The sequence below is a fragment of the Rhipicephalus microplus genome, chromosome 4 (assembly GCF_043290135.1).
Source record: "Rhipicephalus microplus isolate Deutch F79 chromosome 4, USDA_Rmic, whole genome shotgun sequence".
Lineage (NCBI taxonomy): Eukaryota > Metazoa > Arthropoda > Arachnida > Ixodida > Ixodidae > Rhipicephalus > Rhipicephalus microplus.
In genome coordinates, this window is record NC_134703.1 from 220,627,613 (window position 1) to 220,636,684 (window position 9,072).

Here is a 9,072-nt window from a genome sequence, read left to right on the forward strand (position 1 = left end):
TCTGCACGAGATCACAGGGTTGATTCCGAGAGTCACATAATAGTTGTAATATGTACTTCTGCCCTAGTTTCATGCACTCGGAGAGATTATGAGGTCAAAATAATTAAACTTTCACTTGAAACAGTGCGTCTCATAGCCAGATTTTGGTTTGGTGACATGAAACCATCGAACTTAATTTTATTAATTCTTCTCTAAACCAGGATATATGTACAGTGCTTGCGAAATTCTGCTCCCACTTTTTCATGTGAATATCTGGTTCATCACAGAATTTATGGCGATATTTAGCAGTGTGATTTTTTAAGGCCTTTCCTATTGCCATGATCTTTTTTTCACATTTGTTGAAGACAAGTTCACCACGGAACATTTACTGCATGGGAGGATGTTTGAAACAGTTGGTTATGTGTTTAATTTGGCTCACACACATGCCTTTTGCAAATCAACAAAATTTCATCTTCAATAGGCAATGTAATTTTAAATAATTGTGTAGCAGTAATGTAGCTATACTGTCAAACAAATATTGTTCAGGACAAATAAAAGTGTTTAATAAAAGTTATTGACAAGAAAATGTAAAGTTAAGCGTCTTTCATAATCATATGGTGGTTTTGGGACGTTAAACCCCACATATCATCGAAAATGATATAGTAACCTTGCCTGGAAAAGTTGCTTGCTATTTACTACACACCTCAAGGATCAATAGGGATTCTATGTAATCGTAGACAAGTATAAATCTAGAAAAAAGTGCATCTTAAAACCAAACGAGGGAGCAGATAAACAATACTCTCACTGAGCATTTTTATTAAATATCCTACCCAAGATTGCAGCAAAAAGCACCTGCAAACATATGCGCTAGTAATAACAACAGAATCCTCAGCTTGAGATTTTTGATGCAGGAAAAAGGAAGGAATTTTGAAAACGACCACATGTTGGATGATGAAGCCAAGACAATGCTTTATTAGCAGTTTTTAAAATGCTTAACTTGTGGTTCTTTTCAATAATGTGCCTGACTTAGCTTGTTGTGCACTTGGATGGAGTCCAAATTCATTTCCACCACTGTAACTTATCCTTCTTTGAGGTCCTTGGCAGCAAATACACCTACCTGTAACAGGCATGGCAAATTACCCCGCCTCCAACTTTATTTTTGTGTACAATTCAAGCAGCAGTCTATCTTTCCACTCCCAAATAAATGTGGCGGTGAGTAAGTTGTGAATGGATGAACTTGACTGCATGACTCTGGCTGCAATTCAAAACATAAACCCGCATAAGAAACTGTATTAAGTGTCCACTTTGTTCAGACTGCAGATATTTAAGAGAAATTGGTTGAAACACCAAAATATGACAGTAGGTGGGCTTTTATTGCTGTAAAGTACAATGCAGTAAAGTGATTTTGTGTCGAGAACACTCGCAGATGGAGCAGCTGAATGAGTGGCAAGCGTTTCTTGGTTGAGTGGGCTGTCACATTCAACAGGCCTCTTGTGCATCCCTGGCAATGCTATAAAAAAAGCACACAATAGGGCCTCCATTCCAATTTCAATTGTGAGTGGGCACTGTAAAATACAGAGCAAGCGCCCCTTTTTACTTTACAGGAGATATCGAATATGTGCCAATGACTGAGCAAGCCCCCCTCCACTTTCCCAATTATTTTTCAACCTGTTCTCCACTACGAAATTCTGCAGCAGCAGTTCTTTGGAACCAAAGTTCTGAGAGTCCTTATATGCGCAATATTTTTAACACTTTTAAAGTGTGATGCCTCGAGGCTGCATTATGAGTTGTCACAAATTGTCTGAACATTTGTAGAACATCTTTCCCGCCTGGTCATAACACCTGAAATTTCACACAAGGATTCTCCTCGGGTCTGTAAAACAGTAAATGCGTGTGTATTCAATACAGCATTTCATTAGAAACACAGGTGTGCATTTTTCCTAAAGGCATTTTTGTATTGAATTAGTGTCCAAGACCAAGCAAGGGCCCCCTTCGAGATCATCTTTCAGCGTCGAGGAAGTGATTTCTCGGGATTTTACAGTAGTATTAAGTTAGAGGTAGTGCTTGGGCCTGTGTGCATCTCTCACATTGAAGTACTAAAAACCTGGACAACTTTTACCCGCACGCAAAGAGAAGAAACACAGCATACCAAATACGTTTGCTCTGTTTCAAGTTTTAATTCACCATGGCGAAACTCGCATGTCCATCAAACAAGTTATGCAAATGAGGGCAATCTTCAGCCATATGTAGCCTTTGAGCTTGTGAGGACACACTTCCCACGTTGCCTGCCATAGTCAGCATGACTATACACTGTCGTCCTTTATGAAAGGAAAAAAATGGCAGCATATCCACGGAGTGAAGGATGGAGAGTGGGGCGAAGCATTCGTCCGTCCATGCGTCCGTCTGTGTGACCGTCCATGCGTCTGTTTGTGCGCCCGTCTCTGCGTTCTTTCATGGATCCGCCCCTGCGTCCGTTCATGCGTCCATCCATGCATCTGTTTGTGTGTCCGTTCGTTCATCTATTCAACACTCCAAGTCCCACCATCTCGCATCTTTTTATCATATATTCCACATATAGAAGCACCGCCATCCAGCGGACATTCCAAGGACTAAACGAGAGGTGGCACACGCACACTTTCTTACGGCCTGCGCTTTGGGTCCACTTCCCACCTTTAACCACCTCGAGTTCATGGTATATTCTAGTTCACTGTATTCATGGCACTGCGACCAAACGCTCGCTAAACCTTTCAAAAACCAAGGAGGTTACGCCCAGCGAGTATAACGTAGCAACCTTTCCCTGTCAGATAGGGCTCAATTTACATGCCAATGGCTGCTAATGAGAAGTGAGAGACAGGAGAATTCGGCTTTTACTTTCTTATGGCTTGCGCTTCTTATCTACTTCTCATTTTTAACCACCTTGAATTCATTCATGGTATATACAAGTTCATTGTATTCATGGCACTGCGGCTCAACGCTCGCTAAACCTTTCTAAAGCTAAGGAGGTTACACCCAGCGAGTATAATGTAGCATCCCTTTCTTGTCCGATAGTGCTCAATGTACATGCCAATGGCTGCTAATGGGGATCGCAGCGTGCGCGTTGGCTAAAAGCCGAATGCTCATGTCTCTCATTCCCCATTAGCAGCCATTGGCATGCACATTGAGCACTATTTTTTATTGTTAAACAACGCACAGAAGAAATCTCTCACTGGCACCACCTTGGAGGTCAAGTGTTATACCTATTTTGGGTATGTGCCACTGGTGGTTACATACGAGGGACGCCCAAGCCACGCCATAAGGAGCTTCGCCCCTAAAACGTGAGAACGTGGCCTGCGCTCAGCGACGACTGGCTACAGCACCATTAACCTACAACTGAAGAAAACGTGCCCGCTTCTGTTTTTATCAGCACCTATGCAACGGCCATAATTTATTCTTTTGTTTGCCAATAGATGCCTTCAAAAGGCGATGTGATTTGTTTAGCGGTTGTTTTGGTTGTTCCGATTCAGTTAGAAAATAATGCTAAGAGAGTGCCGACACAAAAACTGGACATGTCATTTCTTCTGTTGCGATGAGTGGCTATTGACCAACTTATCTTGATTGCAAACATTTTTCAAGGGAGCGCACAACAGTTAAATTGTTCAAACACATTTTAATAGTGCATTGCTCGGGCGTATGAACGTCGCCTCACAAGGTACCACAGTGCTGCAGACTTGTGAGATTGCATTTTTTTGCTTGTTTGGGAAAAGAAGTGCATAGACTCGTTTATATTTACATATAATGTGTGTCTTGCAATAAATTGTCCTCTGTGTCACGCTTCCTATACTCCATCCTTCTTAGATTATACGCATTGAGATGTGATACACCTAACATCACCCCTACACTGACTTTCATTCCTCTTTGGGCCAGGTGAATGAGCTCGTCAGCTACTCTACATCATTCTTGTTAGTTTTTCCTTTGGGTGTTCAAGGGACACTATACGGCAAAATAATTTTTCACATACTATTGAAGTATGATTTCATAACACCACTCTTACCACAACCCGACGCTTGTCAAGTGCGAAACCACGCAAAAAATTGTCTCACCGAACACCAAGACATCATCATTTTGATGGCCTTTACTGGGTTCCACATAGCTTATAATCAATAAAAATGAAGAGCATTGTCATCTGTGGGCGTCATAGACTTAGCATACGAAGTTTCAGAAAATATCACCGAGCCAATCGCAAAATTATGAAAAATACATCTAAAAACTTTTGACGTCACGCATGGACATTTCGGCACAACTTTGAATAATTAAACTTCAACCTTACTTTCCTCCGCTAATAATGAACTTGGGATAGTGAAACATATGGCATTGGCATTAGAGTTCTCAGATTGCAGTTTGCTAATCTAAACAAGGTCACTGTTTCTCTTCAGTAACCTTGTAATGCTTTTGTAAACTACACAAAAAAAGCTTGTGAATGAAGTGCAAAGCTGCAAAGCAAACTGGTGTTGGGAGTACGGAGTTTGTACACTGTGATTTAACCCATGTCGCATAGCTGCAATGAAGGGAACCAAACTGCTCGAGACTACAGCAGCAGAGGCCTATAAATTCTCCAAAGTTTCCTTCCACAGTTTCAACCACATGGATTCAATAGTGGCAAAACATGGCATTTATTCCACTTGTTCTTTACAACTCTATCATAAACAGAAACTAAGACATGCATTTTTTTGGTTTAAATGTTGTTTTTTGATTTTTCAGGGGATAGGTTGTTTTGAGGTAATACTGATATTATTGAAAATACAATCATTGGAAGAATAGATTCAATAGCTCTGCTGCTAGCTTCCTTTATGACATGCATTCATAACGATCACATTCATTGGCAATTGTAAGAAGTTTCATCCTAGTAATAAATTTACCATGAATTAACGTTTCAGCAAAATTAACTTCCTTGATATGATGGCATCTATTGAAACATTTTTTATTGTGAGGTATAAAAAAGACAAATGCTCCACCCACACCAGAAACATATAGCAGGCAACGCCAATCAGAAAAGAAGAATGAACTGGGCAGAGCTAAGTAGAATTTTGAGAAGGAAGTATGTGCAGGAAAAGCGGACTCCACCCCCAGTCAAACCGAACAAAAAGGAAAAAAAATATCTTGGTTTGGTTTACAACGTTGTTCTTGCTGCTGACATGTTTGGCCAAATTTAATCGTCACTGGTGAATTCTTGTGATGCGCATCATAATGGGGCTGTCTTGGAGTTCTTCCGTTTACAGCGAAATCAAAGGTTACGCTCTACATAATGCCAACAAATAGCCAACTATATTACCTAGACTACACAAGCCATAATCTATAACACGGCAAAGAGGAATTATTCGTCAGACAGGCAAGCGTTTAAGAAGCGTCTGTAGCGACAACGATCACTATGCTCACAAATTAAGCAAGCTAAAGAAGACATTTGGTGAAATCACCTGCACAATACTTTGAACAATATCCAAAAGGAAGCTTGAAAGTTAGGAAATCATCACTAGCTAAACATGTCCCATGGCACAGCCTAACCAGCCACTATCCTTTGCAATCAAATACTGAAACGCACTTCCAAACTTAAATAGGTTCTTTCGGAAGTATTACCCAACATTACAAGTAAAATGAGGCGTTTTAGAGTGGCACTGTTTTATAAAACAGGAGAGCGCTCACGACACGTCAAGTGGTAATGGCGGAACCAGTCTGAGTCCCTAGCCAACCAAACGTCGTCTTCTTTACCGACTGAGTCATACCCCCTGCCTTTTTGAGTAGCACTCATCTTCACTACATTTTCCTCCCCTCCGTAAAAGAGCCATCCTGGCGACTCATCGGCAGGAGACAATAGAGGAATGATAATACGGTATTAGGTGGTCTATGTGGACGGTCTCACGTCCACGGCATCATTGATCATGGGGCTGCTCAGCGGCTCGACGATGTAATTGACGGGTGAAGTTTGCTTAACCGCACGGTAAGGGCCGTCATACTTGTACGTCAGTTTCGTTGAGAGACCAGGGCTGGTTGAAGGAATGCGAAGCCAGACAAGGTCACCTGCTGCATAAGGAGCCGGAGGCGTCGGGCTATCGTGGTGGTGTTTCTGGCGTTGCTGTTCAGCACTTGTGAAGGAGCGGGCAAGCTGACGATACTGTTCCGCGTATTTAGCAGCTTGTGACATCGTCGTCGACTCAGCAACATCTGGGTGGTAAGGAAGGATGATGTCTAGCGTGCAAGAGGCCTCGTGACCATAAAAGAGGAAGTATGGAGAGAAACCAGTGGTTGTCTGGACAGCAGTATTATGCGCGTATGTTACAAAAGGGAGAATACTGTCCCAGTTGGTGTGATCGGTTGCGACGTACATTGACAGCATATCTCCTAATGTACGGTTGAATCGTTCTGTAATGCCATTGGTTTGAGGATGATACGCGGTGGTGGTGCGATGAATGGCTTGGCATTCCTTGAGAAGCGATTCGACGGCGTCCGACAAAAAAACACGCCCTTGGTCACTCAGGAGTTCGCGTGGTGCACCGTGACGTAAAATGATCTGATGCAATATGAAACGACCGACGTCACTGGCTGACGCAGAAGAAAGTGGTGAAGTTTCTGCGTAGCGCGTAAAGTGATTTCTAGCGACGATTACCCAGCGATTTCCAGCCGATGTAATTGGAAGAGGTCTATACAGATCGATACCAACACGGTCAAACGGTCGGGCAGGACAAGGTAAGGGTTGTAGTGGAGCTGGAGAACTTGGAGTGGGATTCTTCCGGCATTGGCAAGCGAGACAGGAACGTACGTAGCGACGAACGAAGCGATACATTCCACGCCAGTATTAGCGGTGGGACAGGCGGGTGTAGGTTTTAGCACTCCAGCATGGGCGCATTGTGGGTCGGCATGAAAGGAGGCGCATATGTCTGAACGGAGACGACTGTGAATGACTAGGAGTCATTGGCATCCTTCGGAGAGATAATTCCGTCTGTATAGTAAACCATCTCTGATAACGAAGTGCTGTATTTGACGGCGCATACTTCTAGGGATATTTTGCGAGGGAGCTCGACTCAACAAGTTGATAAGTGAAGTGATCCGAGGATCTTTTCGTTGCTCCTGTAGCATATCGCTGACACTAAGTGAAGATACGTCGGGGGCAGGCGAAGACGGTGACTTGTCACTACATCGTAGAGGTGATCGGGACAAAGCGTCTTCGTCGAAATGTTTTCGGCCAGATCGGTAAACAACGTGAATGTCGTACTCTTGTTGCCGAAGCGCCTAACGGGCGAGCCGGCTGGTGGGATCTTTTAACGAGGAGAGCCAACATAACGCGTGATGATCTGTAACCACGCTGAATGGGCGCCGGTAAAGATAAGGTCGAAACTTGCCTATGGCCCATATGATGGCTAGACACTCTTTTCGGTGACTGAATAGTTGGATTCTGCTTTTGTGAGTGCGCGGCTGGCGTAAGAGACGACTTACTCATCAAATCCAGGTTTACGCTGGGCGAGCACAGCACCGAGGTCAACTCAGCTAGCATCCGTGTGTATTTCCGTCGGGGCAAGAGGATAAAAATGTCGCAGTATAGGAGGTGACGTAAGAAGGTGGCGGAGTGTGGCAAATGCATCATCACAAGCTGACGACCAACTAGAAAGGTCGTTGTTGCCGCCAAAGGGTCAGTCAAGGGCGATAATATGGAGACGAGGTTGCGAATAAAACGACGAAAATATGAACATAAACCGAGGAAGCTGCGAAGTTCTTTTAAGATCTTTGGCTTAGGAAAGTCGGCAACCGCACGGACTTTCGTCGGATCTGGAAGAATGCCATGTCTAAATACAACATGGCCCAAAATTAAGAGTTTTCGAGCACCGAAGCAGCACTTCTTCAAGTTGAGCTCTAGGCAGGTGGAGGGGAGGCAAGTAAGCACTGTCTCGAGCCACTGAAGATGCGTTGAAAAGTCGCTTGAAAATATCACGACATCGTCTAAATAACACCGACATGTCTGCCATTTCAGGCCACGGAGTATGTTGTCGATCATGTGCTCGAAAGTGGCAGGCGCATTGCAGAGCCCGAATGGCATGACGTTAAATTTGTATAAGCCATCATGGGTAACAAAAGCCGTCTTGAGGCGATCAGCCTCAGCCATGGGAACCTGCCAATAACCTGAACGCAGATCCAGTGACGAGAACTCCGCGCCTTGTAAGCAGTCAAGGGCATCGTCTATGCGAGGTAGCGGGTAAACATCTTTGCGCGTGATCTTATTCAACCGGCGGTAGTCGACGCAGAATCTTATTGAGCCATCCTTTTTCTTGACTAGAACAACTGGGGATGCCCACGGGCTGTTAGAGGGCTCAATAACACCTCGCTTCAACATGTCGTCAACTTGTTCCGCGATTATGCGACCGCTCAGATGCCGATACCCGATACGGACGCTGACGTAAAGGAGCGTGAAGGCCAGTGTCGATTTCGTGAGACACTGTGGAATCACGGCCCAAAGTCAGCTTCTGGTGGTCGAAGCTGGCGCGGAAGCGCTCGAGGAGGGCGATGATGTCGGTGCTCTGCTGGGCCGTAAGGTTGGTGTCGATGCCGCGCGAAATTGCGTCGGTGAATGATGGGCAAGAGGATGACGCGCCGCAATCAACAGCGTCAATAGGTAGCGTAGCCAAGTGGTCAAGAACTACACGTGCACTCGAGGGATCAATGTCATCGGCAAAGCCCAAGCACTCTCCGCACAGTAACTTGAAAGGTGTGGGAAACGGATTTGAAACATAAATTGCACTTGATGCATCGTGAACATTCAGAACAGCGAAAGGAATCAGGAAGCACTTGCGGAGAACAGCGGCTTCAGAAGGCGTAAAAAGAACAGTTGAGCCACTAGAGACGTCACAGGAAAGCGGAACTAGGGCGGATGAGAACGGGGGTATCGAAGTGTCGGCGGCAACAAAAAATTTTGCAGGAGAAAGGGACGAGTTGAGTGAAACAGCGTCGCATAACGGCGCGAACTCCACTTCGGTGCGAGCACAGTCGATGACGGCATGATGAGTGCAGAGAAAGTCCCAGCCTAATATAATGTCATGGGAACACTGCGGGAGCACGACAAACTCGACGACA

The 9,072-nt window shown here is 44.5% G+C and overlaps 1 long non-coding RNA gene across 1 annotated transcript in view; it reads left to right on the forward strand.

Annotated features, from left to right (window-relative positions):
* Positions 1-9,072, forward strand: part of LOC142814760 (uncharacterized) — a 130,161-nt gene that overhangs the window by 8,305 nt on the left and 112,784 nt on the right. The window lies entirely within an intron of this gene.